Source organism: Nuphar pumila, chromosome 15, assembly GCF_984573655.1.
Source record: "Nuphar pumila chromosome 15, dmNupPumi1.hap1.1, whole genome shotgun sequence".
Classification (NCBI taxonomy): Eukaryota; Viridiplantae; Streptophyta; class Magnoliopsida; order Nymphaeales; family Nymphaeaceae; genus Nuphar; species Nuphar pumila.
The window spans coordinates 65,390,651-65,405,119 of NC_143263.1; the positions used below are offsets into that span (position 1 = coordinate 65,390,651).

The 14,469-nt window shown below is 35.7% G+C and overlaps 1 protein-coding gene and 1 pseudogene across 2 annotated transcripts in view; one reads left to right on the forward strand and one right to left on the reverse strand.

The window, feature by feature from the left end:
• Positions 1 to 14,469, forward strand: part of LOC149815479 (nifU-like protein 4, mitochondrial) — a 317,157-nt gene that overhangs the window by 238,046 nt on the left and 64,642 nt on the right. The window lies entirely within an intron of this gene.
• Positions 12,924 to 13,547, reverse strand: LOC149815480 (small ribosomal subunit protein uS12-like; annotated as a pseudogene).

Sequence of the window (14,469 nt, forward strand, 5' to 3'; positions counted from 1 at the left end):
AAAAATTTCAAAGATAGAATTCAATTCCATTCTAAATATTCATCCAAGTTCAAATTTCTAATTCAAAGTCCATTTATGACTTTGAAATTTCCTTTCTTCTCTTTTCTCTCAGTTTCAAGATCATTTTCCAAATCCAGATTCATATTCCCAAGCTCTTGATTATTCTAAAAACTTAGAACTTCAATCTTAAGTTCTAAGTTAGAAATCATTTCTTCACTTTATCAGATTCATCTTAGAAACACTAGAGAATTCTTCAAAAACACTTTCAAAGAGAGCATACATCTTTGCATTTGCACAAGCATGATTCTTTGTGCATCTAGACTTAGGATAAATACTTAGATAATTTCTTAGCAAAGCAAAAGGCATTAATTCGACCCTTGGTTCGATTACCCCTGGTAAAGGAGCCAGGAACGGTCGAACCTCGTACCGACGAGCGGATCCCGTCTCCCAGTTTTCCCGCAAATATTTCAAAAACGGAGGTGAGTTATTTTAAATATTTTCAAAATTAAGGTCAAGTGAGACCCGCAAAAGAATTCATCTTCTTTTCTATTCTTTCTTTTCTCTTTTCTCTTTCTTTCTGTCTTTTATCTTTCTCCCTTCAAAAAGGAGGAAAATAAGAGGATGGAAAGGAAAAGAGAAGGAAGAGAGAGAATATTACGAGAGGAAAATTTTTGCGATGATCATAGTTTTGGCGACCGTGATGGGACTGTGTCATCGTTCGGTCGAATTTAATGCCTTTTCTTCTTTGCTTTGATATTATCTAAGTCTTTATTCTTCAAATGTCAGCTTCATTTCCATGCAAACCTTAGGGAGCCTAGACTCTGCCCTAAAGCTGACATCATTGCATATAGGATTTAAGTATGGTTTGGTAGGACCATATTGAGGAGATTATTCCATGCTCACATTAGACTTAGGTCTAAAATACAACTCTCCTCAATTTTTGGGATTGAATGCAAAACAATGTATGCAAGTGTGTGCTTCTCTTCATTTTTATCTATCTCTTTAGGACTTGCATTAGAGCCATCTGATTTCTTGCATGTTAAACATATTTTGAAAACCTCCTTACCTATATTGTCCCGGTCTTCACGTTGCTGGGCTGTCTCACTGAACCATAGTTCGGGAGAGAGCCTCACAACTGGACCACTTATTTGGGTTCGTGCCCCCCTACCACGTACCTAAGGGCCATAGTCCGAGGTATATCGGTAGGTGCTCAAGAATGTTGGGAAGCCATTACCTTGGAACCGGAGGAATATTTTTATGCCACGTACTTCCAGCTTCGGCTTGAGTATATCGGCGTATCTTGCTTGGAATCAGATGATCTGAACCCTAGAGTTAGGATTAAGGTCCTACAAGCCATTTCAAAATATTGCATTTAGAGTCAGCCTCTAGGGAGTGCTGTTTGTGCATCCTTGTTTGGATATCTATGATTGTATGATATTTTATATTCCCTATATTTTCCAAAACCCTGGGTATATATTATTCAAAATTTCCTCCTTGTTTTAAAACCCAGGTGTATTTTCCTTTTTCTTCTCTTAATTTCTTCTAATTCTTTTTTATCCTGCCTATAATTCTTCAAAAATTTTCTTTTCTATATTCTATTCCTTACCCTCATTTACAATAAAAAACATCTTTTGTCAGGATATGTCCTTTTCAAAATTTATCTTTATTTCACATTTTTACTTGTATCCTTTTTCAGAAAAACAGTGCGGTTGTCGTAAATTTTGGTGACAACCCGATCCCTCGTAATGGGATGTTTTCATTTTCAGATTATGAATTCCTCCTTTATTAAAATTTCTTCCTAGATCTTTTCTAAAAGACCCATTTATAATCCACAGAGAGCATCAACACTATCAGTTAAGTCGGGCAAAGCTCAGAGATCACACTGCTCTAACATCCCAGTTACAAGCGGAGAGAGTAAGGAATGGATTCTCAAAAATCTGTCAGAAAGGGAGTTCAGGACAGCAAAAGTGAGATCGATCCTGCGATATATCAATTATTCAAAAAGATGATGGTGGAGATATTATCTGAGCAAGCTGAAGCTAGTTGCGAAAAAGCTCCCACAGAAGGAAAGGCAACCGTCACTTTCTCCATGACTGAACACAGCCACATCCGCGCAGGAAACTCTAAAGCCAATAGGGTCAGCAATCAAGACAACCAGGGCAGCAACTTGAGAGAGTATAAAAGCCAGATTGGGAAATATTGCAAAAACCGTGATAGACCTGTTCAATACAGTCCTCAGCAAAAAGGCAAGAAGCAAGAAGAACCAAAGCGTAAGGATTGGAGCAAGGATCGAGATTTCACTCCTTTAGATGAGCCGCTTGACAAAATCCTCGAATACATGTTGTCTAGCGGATTACTCAGGCTCCCAAAAGCCGCCAGCCCTTCCATAGTCATGGGAAAACATATAGACCAGTTCTGCAGATACCATCAAGTAACAGGGCATGACACTGAGCATTGCTTCACCTTCAAGAATATAGTTCAAGACTGCCTTGATAAGAATCTCTTTGTCAAAAACGAAGAAGAAAGGCATCCAGATCTCCTAAACATGCAAGCTCAGTCCAGTTATCAGGCAGGAGTCAGTACTCAGTGGAAATCAAGCAAACCGAAGAAAGCAAAGCATGAGGGCTGGGGTTATGATCGCGAGCTTACCCCCCTAGGCCAGCCAATCGAAGAAGTTCTCCAATACCTGCTCGAGAAAGGCATGATCAAACTCCCAAAGCAGGATGATCCCTTTGTCACCAAAGGGGAAATGGAAAGATCGCTTCTGCAAGTTTCATCGAGCAAGGGGGCATGACACGGAGCGCTGCTTCGTCCTCAAAAACATTGTGTAGGACTACATTGACAAGGAGCTTCTAGTGCCAGAGGAAGGAGAAGAGCAGACTGCAGTTCCGCCCGAACCATTTCCATACTACTCAGAGAGTTGAAAATACCAAGAGTTTTTCGCTTTCATCCCTTTCTGTCAGTCGCTTTGTAGGGGCAAGTCAGCCCAGTCTTTGTGATTTATTTCTAGTTAAAATACTTGTAAATATTCAGTTCTGTCATCAACTTTTGCTTATCAATGAAATGTCGATTTTCTTTATATCTTTTGATATTCAATACTTCCTTCTTTTTGCTATATTGGGGAATTAAATTCTTTTTCTTTTTCAAAAATATGGGACAATCCTGACATCATTCATGAAAGAAATGATATTACCTATGAGGGTCTTTCAAAAATCATGAAAATTCTAGTTCAAATATTCTATTACAACCTATTTTTTTCAAAGGTCAACCCTCGTGTTGATCATATTTTTTCTACAAATTGATTTCAAAACATTGCATTTCAAAGATCAACCCTTGTGTTGATCATATTTTCTGAAAATTGATTTCGAATTATTGCATTTCAAAAAAAAAAAAAAAAATCAACCCTTGTGTTGATCATATTGATTTTGAATCATTGCATTTCAAAGATCGACCCCTGTGTTGATCATATTGATTTCAAAACATTGCATTTCAAAGATCAACCCTTGTGTTGATCATATTTTCTGAAAATTGATTTCGAATTATTGCATTTCAAAAAAAAAAAATCAACCCTTGTGTTGATAATATTTTCTAAAAAATTCGGTCTTCGAACCATTACATTTTAAAGATCAACCCTTGTGTTGATCATATTGATTTTGAATCATTGCATTTCAAAGATCGACCCCTGTGTTGATCATATTGATTTCGAATTATTGCATTTTAAAAATCAACCCTTGTGTTGATCATATCTTCCAAAATTGGTCTTTTAAGCCATTGCATTTCATAGGTCAACCCTTGCGTTGATCATATTTTCTAAAAATTTGGTTTTCAAATCATTACATTCAAAGATCAATCCCTTGTATTGATCTCATTTTCCAAAAATTTGATTTCATTTCATTCAAAGATCAATCCCTTGTATTGATCTCATTTTCCAAAAAAAATTTGATTTCATTTCATTCAAAGATCAATCCCTTGTGTTGATCTCATTTTTCAAAAAAATTGATTTCATTACATTCAAAGATCAACCCTCGTGTTGATCATATTTTCTAAAAAGATTAATTTCGAATAATACATTAAAAAATCAACCCTTGTGTTGATCATATTTTCCTAAAATTTGATTTCAAATCATTTGCATTCAAAGATCAACCCTTGTGATAATCTCATTTTCCAAAAATTCGATTTTATTGCATTCAAAGATCAATCCTGGTGTTGATTATGTTTTCTAAAAATTGATTTCAAATCATTGCATTCAAAGATCAACCTTTGTGTTGATCATATTTTCTAAAAATTGATTTTGAATCATTGCATTCCAATATCAACCCTCGGGTTGATCATATTTTCTACAAATTGATTTTCAAATCATTGCTTCAAAAAATTAACCCTCATGATGATCTCTCATGAATGATCCCCTTTCAAAGATTAGCCCTCGTGGTTAAACCTTCTTTCCAAAATGATTTTCTCATCATCTTCTCTCATTTTAAAAGATCCCACACGCAGGCAGGATCAAACTCTTTTTCTCAACTTTTATCAATCTTTTGTTTATCCATCTTTTTCAGTTTTATCAACTTTATTCATTTTTATTATTCATCCATTTTTTTAATTCTTATTAACTCTTATTTCAAAAATTACCCTTTCAGGTTAAGGGATAAACCTGATGCCTCTTTTCCCATGAGGTATTTCTTTTGCCTTCTTTTCTTTCTCTACCCTTTCAGGTTAAGGGATAAACCTGATGCCTCTTTCCCATGAGGTATTTCTTTTTCCTTCTTTTTTTTTTTCTTCTTTGCCTCCCCCCTTTCAGGTTAAGGGATAAACCTGAAACCTCATCCTACGAGGTCCTTCTTTCTTCAGGATAAGGGATAGTCTTGAATATCTTTTTCTTTTAAAGCTTTGTTAATCTCTGTTAAATCTTTTTCTTCATCCAAATTTTATCAATTTTATTTCTTAATTAAATTTTGATTCTTCCAATTCTTTATCAAAAGCTTTTTCATCAATTTTTGCCTAAATTTTATTCCTTTCCCATTCAGGATAAGGGATAATCCTGAAACCCCTCATAGGAGCAACAATGCTACCTGTCAGAATTCTTTTACAAAGATAATTTTCATAAAATTTCCTTGATTCTTCTCTTTCGTTAAATCTCCCATCAATTTCTATCTCTTCTCATTTGTTCTTTTAAATTTTATTTCCTCCCCAATCAAGATAAGGTGCCATCAGATCATTCAGTCCCCTAAATGGTCATTCTCAATCCTAGGTCTGGTCCTCGCACTGGCAAAATTTCCAAAACTCAATCTCTTGTCATAAACCCGAGTTTTCACTCGGGCTTCTCCCTTTATTCTTTCGTTCGAAGTTCTGAGTTCCGACCAGGTCTTCCTTTTGAATCCAATCCTCGCATTGGAAATTCCTTTGAAAATCCGAGTTCCAACTCGGGTTTTTCTTCTATTATTTTCAGTCAAAGTTCTGAGTTCCGACCAGGACTTCCTTTTGAATCCAATCCTCGCATTGGAAATTCCTTTGAAAATCCGAGTTCCAACTCGGGTTTTTCTTCTATTATTTTCAGTCGAAGTTCTGAGTTCCGACCAGGACTTCCTTTTGAATCCAATCCTCGCATTGAAAATCCTTCATTCCTTTGGAAATCAGAGTTCCAGCTCAGATTTTTCTTCTATTATTTTTAGTCGAAGTTCTGAGTTCCGACCAGGACTTCCTTTTGAATCCAATCCTCGCATTGGAAATCCTTTATTCCTTTGGAAATCCGAGTTCCATCTCGGATTTTTCTTCTATTATTTTCAGTCAAAGTTCTGAGTTTCGATTAGGACTTCCTTTTGAATCCAATCCTCGCATTGGAAATCCATCATTTCTTCTTTCCCTTCAGGTTAAGGGATAAGCCTGATACCTCCTGCTAACGAGGTATTTCTTTCCTTCCTTCCCAGTTCAGGATAAGGAGATAAATCCTGAAAACAGACCACCACGCAGTTAGGATGTGACGGTCCATTGAATTCAGAATCTCTCATCAAATTTTACCTTTCTTAGCTCATCTTCACAACCCAGTCCTCGCATTGTTTATTCCTCAAAATTTTCAATCATATGTTGAGCTCATTTAGAAAATCCGATCCTCGCATCGGTAACCTTCTGAAATTCAGTGTTCTGATCAAATTCTTTCCTTTCGACAAAATTCAAGATCTGACTTAAATCTGATGTATTTCCAAAAGATCTAGCTTTTTCTGGTCATGTATTTCAAATGTCCCAGCTTTTGCTGGTCAGGTATTTCAAACGTTCCATCTTTCGCTGGTCATGTATTTCAAATGTTCCAGCTTTTTGCTGGTCATGTATTTCAAACGTTCCAGCTTTCGCTGGTCGGGTATTTCAAAGGTTCCAGCTTTTGCTGGTCATGTATTTTTAAAATCAAAAGATTGCAACTCAAGTCTCATCAAAATCTATATTGAATGATTATTTCACAAAGAATTCATGAAAACCTTGCCAATTTGCTAAAAGCATTTATTGATTCTAAATATTCTTACTCCACAAAAAGAATTCTCTCAGATTACCTCCTGTATTTCCTTCCAAAAGGTGAAACTTTTTGCGAAAAAGAGGTAAAATTCAAATCTTTTCTTGTTGATCAACCAAAAGAATGTAAGAAATGTCCTCGATATGATCAATGAAAGAAATCTTCAATGATGTTGAAAAGCCAGAAACAAATTGATATTGATCTTGGCTATGGCGCATGTTTTAAAATGACTTTCTGGCAATCAGGCAGTGGGAATATCCTGAGCTACAAAAGAATCCACTTAATCCATATCTTCTCATTTTCTAAGCTGCAATCAAATATCCGCAAAAGGGATCTCTCAATTGTCGTCAAGATGAAGGCGAATTAAGCGAGTAGACCCCCAAGGCCAAAGAAGATTTGAAACATCTCCAAGATGACGGAGTTTGTGACGGATTCTTCCAGGGAAAGTTCGGATCACTGTCGAGATGAAGGCAGATGCGATGAACCTACCGACAAACCCTAAAAGATATTTGATTTCAGCTACATCTAAAAGACCTTTTTGAGCCAATATCATATAGAATCCCTGAGATAAAAGAAGGATCAGAACATCTCCAAGATGAAGGAGTTTGTGACGTACCCTTCCCTGAAAAAGAGAGAAGAAGTCAGGACATCCAAATGAAGGATGACGTGAAAAACGGAGAAAGCCCAAATGACTCAAAAAAAAAGAGTGCAAAAAGATCATCGTAGGGAAAACACCCAGATATCAAACTGCCAAAGTTGCCAGAAGTCATCTTTTCTCATGCAAAACTCTTTTATCAATATCTCTTCATTTCCTGCTTTTATGAAATTAAGAATATTTCTTTTATTCTCATATCAGGGAAATGGATAGCTTCCTTGAAGAAAATCATCAGTGCTAAAATTTTGAATTTGACTCTTAGAACTGAGGAGTTAACCTCATTGGAGGAAATACTCTAAGTAAAAGAGGGAATATCTTTGCACATACATGCACATTTAGAAGCGTTTGAATCTACTATGATTTTATCTTATTGGCAAAATTTTCTAGCTATTCCAAGAATAAAATAAACATTCAATATCCATTTTGATGCAACCTAACATTGTTTATATTTCCCAAAAAAGAGTTGCCTCTGAAGGAAGTATCTCTTCCTGTCCCATCACGGTTTTCTCAAGGAAGAATCCCGTATGGATAACCCACTCAGGATAAGGGTCAAACCTGAACCATTTGCGAAAGATCATTTAATTTCAAAAGCTATTTCAGTCTCAGCAATGAGACGCCCAATTTCTTCCCCTTTTCAAAGCTTTAGGGACTCTATATTTCCTCTTTTCGCAAAAACCCCTTTCGGATTTGTTCATCCAAATTCCGAAGGTCCCATCATGCTTTCTCCATTTTTGAGAAACCTGTATGGTAGATTTCCCCCACTCAGGATAAGGGTCAAACCTGAACCATTTGCGAAAGATCATTTAATTTCAAAAGCTATTTCAGTCTCAGCAATGAGACGCCCAATTTCTTCCCCTTTTCAAAGCTTTAGGGACTCTATATTTCCACCTTTCGCAAAAACCCCTCTCGGATTTGTTCATCCAAATTCCGAAGGTCCCATCGTGCTTTCTCCATTTTTGAGAAACCTGTATGGTAGATTTCTCCCACTCAGGATAAGGGTCAAACCTGAACCATTTGCGAAAGATCATTTAATTTCAAAAGCTATTTCAGTCTCAGCAATGAGACACCTAATTTCTTCCCCTTTTCAAAGCTTTAGGGACTCTATATTTCCTCCTTTCGCAAAAACCCCTCTCGGATTTGTTCGTCCAAATTCCAAAGGTCCCATCGTGCTTTCTCCATTTCTGAGAAACCCATATGGTAGATTTCCTATCAAGATTAAGAGTTAACCCGGAACCTCGCTTCGCGAGGTATCTTCCTTGCAGGTTTGGGTTAAACCTGAGTCACATTCCAATGAGATTTCTCATTTTTGACAAGATGTTTTCTTCCAGCCCCACCATGGTTCTTCCCATCAAAGAACCCATGCTTCATATATTCCTCCAAGAAAGGATCATATTCGAGCTTCATTTCACAAGGCCTTTTCCAAAAATGTCCCATCAAGGTCCTCATGTATTCCTTTCCTCATCTGATTCATCTTGATGTATCTTTGTCCCATCCAGGATAAGGGCTAAACCTGAATCATTCCAATAAGAGTATCTTGTCTCACCCACGAGACCTGATCAAAATTCTCATTTCCCACTGTGATCATCGCAAAATTTTTCCTATTCTCTTGTTTCTCTCTCTTCCTTCTCTTTTCCTTTTCTAACCTCTATTTTCCTCCTTTTTGAAGGAAGAAAAATAAAAGAAAGAAAAGAAAGAGAGAAGAGGAAAGAAGGAAACAAAGAGAGAAGATGAACTATTTTGCGCGGTCTCACTTGACCTTAATTTGAAAGCATTTAGAAATTTAACTCGCCTCCGTTTTTTAAAATATTGCAGGAAAATGGAGAGACGGGATTCGCTCGTCGGTACGAGGTTCGACCGTTCCTGGCGCCTTTACCAGAGGTAATCGAACCAAGGATCGAATCTATGCCTTTTGCTTTGCCTAAATATAATCGAAGAATTTATTCTAACTCTAGAAGATCTAAATGCACAAAGAATCATACTTGTGCAATGCAGGAATGTATGCTCTTTTGAAAATTGATTTAGAAATTTCCAAGTATTCTAAGATGAACTTGGTAAGGGAGTGAAGAAATGTTTGAATCTAACTTTAGAACTTGAGATAGATCAGAGAAGTTCTAAGTTTTTGAAATAAATCAGGATTGGAAGGATAGATCTTGATTTTGAGAAAGAATGATTTCAAGTTTTGAAATGAAAGGAAATGAAATTTCAAAGTCGAAAATGGACTTTGAATTTTGAACTTGAATTTAGGAAAGAAAATGAATACTTGAGATGGAATTGAATTTAGAGCTTGAAGTTTGCAATTTAGAATGGATCTGAGAAAATTAAATGGTATTTAAGAATAGAAATGGAATTGAAATCTAGAATTGGAATTGGATTCCTGATCCTAAACAGAATGGGATCTGAGATTTGGAATCTAAGATGGACTTGGGTTCTGGATCTTAAAATGGAGTGGATCTAAAGTCTGAGACCCAATGTAGAGTTGGATTCTAGATCCTAAAATGGAACTGGATCTGAAGTCTAAGATCCAAAGTGAAATTGGGGTCTGGATCCTAAAGGGGAATTGGATTTGAAAAAGTGGAATTTGGACTCTGGATCCTAAAGAGGAATTGGATCTGAAGTCTGAGATCTGAAGTATTATTGGATTCTGGATCCTAGAATGGAATGGATCTGAGAAAATTAAATGGTATTTAAGAATAGAAATGGAATTGAAATCTAGAATTGGAATTGGATTCCGGATCCTAAACAGAATGGGATCCGAGATTTGGAATCTAAGATGGACTTGGGTTCTGGATCTTAAAATGGAGTGGATCTGAAGTCTGAGACCCAATGTAGAGTTGGATTCTGGATCCTAAAATGGAACTGGATCTGAAGTCTAAGATCCAAAGTGAAATTGGGGTCTGGATCCTTAAGGGGAATTGGATCTGAAAAAGTGGAATTTGGACTCTGGATCCTAAAGAGGAATTGGATCTGAAGTCTGAGATCCGAAGTATAATTGGATTCTAGATCCTAGAATGAAATGGATCTGAAGTCTGAGATCCAAAGTAGCATTGTATTTAGAAGACTAGATCCAAGTTGACCCGATTTTGGATTTGGAATTTCCAAAATTGATTTGAGAATTTGAATTTTGAATATGCAAATGAATTTCAAAGTCAAATTGGACTTTGAAGCTTGAATCTGGAATTTAGAAGATGAATCCATATTTCTAAGTTTGAATGAAATTTAGGAATTGAATCTTGAATATACAAATGAATTTCAAAGTCAAGTTAGACTTTGAATTTTGAATTTGAATTTTAGAAGATGAAGAGAATCTCAAAGTTAATTTGAACTTTGGATTTGGTTGGAGTTTTGAATATAAAATGAATTTGGGATTTTAAAATCAATTTGAACTTTGAAATCTGTTTTGAATTTGAATAAAAATGACTTTGAAATCTCAAAGTTAAATTGAACTTTGAGATTGGAAATGAAATTGAACTTGAAAATGAAAAGGATGAATTGGATTTGATAAGGATTGAAGATAGATTTGAGAAAAATATTTACATTACTTGGAGCTTTGAAAAAGGAATTTTGAAAACATGATGCAGTTCTATCCTAAATGATGAATGAATTCAAATAATTTGAAATTGGATTTTGAAAAGCTATTTCATTCTTTAAATGAATCAAAATAAGATTGAAGATATAATACATCCTTGACTATGGTCATTGAATGTATTATATAATAATCTATATTTAAATTAAAGAGAAGAATAAAATACATTTGGTGCTTTTATAGAATTTAGAATGAAATTAACTCTCAATATACCCTGACTATGGACATTGGTATATATTTTAAGTCAATTTTAAGTTGAATTCTAATAAAAGGAGAAAATATTTAAGGAAATATGATGAATTTTGAAAATGGATCCAGTGTGGATCCAGTGTTATTTCGTAAAAGATAAAAATCCTAAGTTTTTATCCACACCCTGACTATGGCCATTGATGTGGATCATCGACTTAGGATCAATTACCTCTTACGAAATGGTGCACGTGCCATTCGTGTTTCACCATTGTGAGAATTTGAAATAAAAGGTAAAATGAGATGAAAATGAACAATTTATAAGATATGTATGCTCATACATTCTAATCTAATGTAGGAATGAAAATATTCTCATTTATGGTCTAACTATTACAAATTAAGATCCAACTCCTAAACTAAAAGGGAAAGAAAGCAATTTCTACCTAATCCCTGCAAAATTCCAAGCTAGCACCTGATGTATATGGGGAGCAATCCACATAATATCGTTTTAAACCTAAGATACAATCAATGAAATATTCATTCGCATATCTTGCACACTAAAGAAAAAGAAGTGTGAAGTAAATGACGAATTCTATATTTTAGGATCACATGTTGAATATTAGAATATACATATAACATCCTAAATATAATATCCTGAAACAGTAATGAACCTAAGGTAAGCTTTTTAGAAAATATGGATGATATCCTAAGTTAGTTAGAATACACCTATACCCTCTAAATGGAAAAACTTATATCTAATGAGTGGTGGAGTATGCACAAATATCTGGGATAGGTTTTGTACATGTGTGAAGGTGCAGGTGGAGCTGAAGATGAAAGTGGGTTGTGAAATGAAGGTAGCTGAACAGATAAAAATTTTGTTGTTGTGTGTGAGGTTGAAGTGGAGTGTTGTAGGAGTCGAAGGTTGCAACAGAGGAGACCCATTCGGTCCACAAAATCCCTGCCAATACATTAATGTGGTGGGAATGGCACCCTCTGCACTTGAAACTGGAAACAAAAAGGCTCAGGAAACAACACTTCCTCCTTTTCTTTGGCTTTTGCTTGGCAGAAAAATGCTTACCAGGAGTAGAGGTAATCTTCTGCATTTCGGCTGGAACATTCGCAAAAGACTAATGGAGAACTCAACGTATAAGACGAGGATTACATATGACCAGTAGGATAGGAAGGGTATAGACAAATATTACCACAGGAGGGTTTCGAGTAATGGATACTTGAACAGCTTATGAAAAGAACAACAACATATAAAGGAAAATATACTTAGCTAAATGGTGGAATTCGACAAAAAAAAAAATCTCTTATGGCAACTAGGTTGCAGGCACGAGTATCTTACATTTTATAGTAAATATAACTACAATCTTGTAAAATAATAGTGGAATCACATCAACACAAATGATATGATTTTTGGCGCAATCCCCTTTACAGACCAATACATGTCTTTGTTAATTCCACAGATATTTTTATATTTTTTTATTTATTTATCACAGATTGGGGTTTACCTTAACCCCAAGAAAAAAAAAATTTAATCCAACTACAGGGTGGCAGGACACTTGTCCGCAGGTTATATGTTTTTGCTACTCAAAAGAATTCTGAGTAAAATCACATTGATACTTTCATTTCCTAAAAATCAGACCACCTTATCTCCGGTGCCCCTTTTTTTTTATTGATATTTAAATAAAGGCCTTAGCCAATCGATAATCGAATAAGATTTCACATCTGACTATATGAAAACAAAAATTTCACACACACATACGCCTGCTCAATCATGAGATACAGAACTCCACATCTAATTATATGAAAACACAATCTCTAAATAGCAGAACTGCTAAAAGCTCACTATTCCAGAAATGTAAGGTTTAAAATGATAACAAAAGGGAAGAATTTGATAGCAAGACTGCCAAACTAGCTATTCCACAAATGATAGATTTATACAGTAACAAGATCTGAATGCAAATTTCACACATAAAGAAATGACAAACAAGGCCGACTCAAGACCTTGGTTTTTCCTTCTTTTCCTTGAAGGGGGAAAACAAAGATATACAAGGTACCTTCACCACTTTAAATCTGACCCCAGGAATATCTCCGACAGCATGCTCTTTCCATCCGAATCCAGCAATCAATAATTCACCCTGCAATAATCATCAATTCAGTTTCTTATAACTCTGATTAATACATTCCTGTACTTAAGCAGTCAATCCAAGAAAAGAGCTAAAGAAAATCTTATATTGATTCAATTGCAATTCAAACTAAACAGATGAGTGAAAATGAAAATATAATGAACTGAAGTGGTCAAGGGAGTTGACGCAATCCTGTGTAATATGACGAGAAACCCATATTTTCCTCAGTGAAGTTCAAGCGACCATCGTTGGAAACAAAGGCAGCAGTCTTCTTCCCATTCCTGATTAACTGAATTCTAGCATATTTTTTAATAGCAGAGTTAGGTTGTTTGGCTTCAAATCCAATTTTCTCCAGAACCATTCCTTTAGCATGTGAAGAGCCTGCAAAAGGTTTATTCCATGCATTTCAGAATCGGCTCTTTTGTATGATTTGCCAGCCCATTTTTGTCTCCTCTCGTGGGTCTTCAGATTGCATCCAGCTCCCATACCACGAGTTTCTCCTCTCTTTTTTTTGCTGAACGAACCTTTAATAGCATCTTATGCAGATAATTCTTCTGTCTCCATGATTTTCTGGGCTTTCACACGGGCCAAGGATCAGTGTGTTCATGGGGATTTGAAGGCATTGATCGAAGTCTCCTTGACAAATCCCAATCTGACGCCAGCATAGAACCCGACATTGGGTTTTGCCATAAATTCAACCCCTAAAATTTTTTTTTCCTTTTGCAGCAGGCTGGATCTGAGACTTGCATATTAATCAACGAACAGAGCAGAAATTACTGAGCCTTTGATGATTGAATCCGTCGTCAGATCAGATCCGACCATGGATTAAAACGTTACTTGAGATATGTTGAACATAACAGAGGATGTCAAGTAATCAAAACAATATAGGAATATATGCTGTAAAAATGAACAGATGCATGAAAGAAACACATATAGAAAGAGAAATGAATAGACAGTTAAATGCAGAAACTCAATTGCTACTACCACATAACAGGACGAAGATACCAAATGGGAATTCAACAAGTTTAAAAGCATATCAACGAACAGGGAAAGGATTTGCGATGCTATAAACGAAATGGAAAGAAAATAACTGCAGAACCGATGTCAAACAACAGTTAATAGACTTAGAAAACATATTACAAATTCATGGAACAATAAGAAACTGCTGAATCTAACATACAACAAATGCTCAAAGATGAAAATAAATTAAACTAAAATGTCGAAAGATGTATGTTCCATTAGCTATCGCACGTATGTGGATTGATTTGGCTATCGGCAAATCAATCACCACGAAGAGTGCTTTAACAGAATGCAAAATAATGAAAACAACAAAAAAAAAAAGAAGAAGAGAGGAAAGGGGATGGACCATGATAAAGAATTTAAAAGGGAGGATGCTGAGGATTTAAGCGAAAACAGA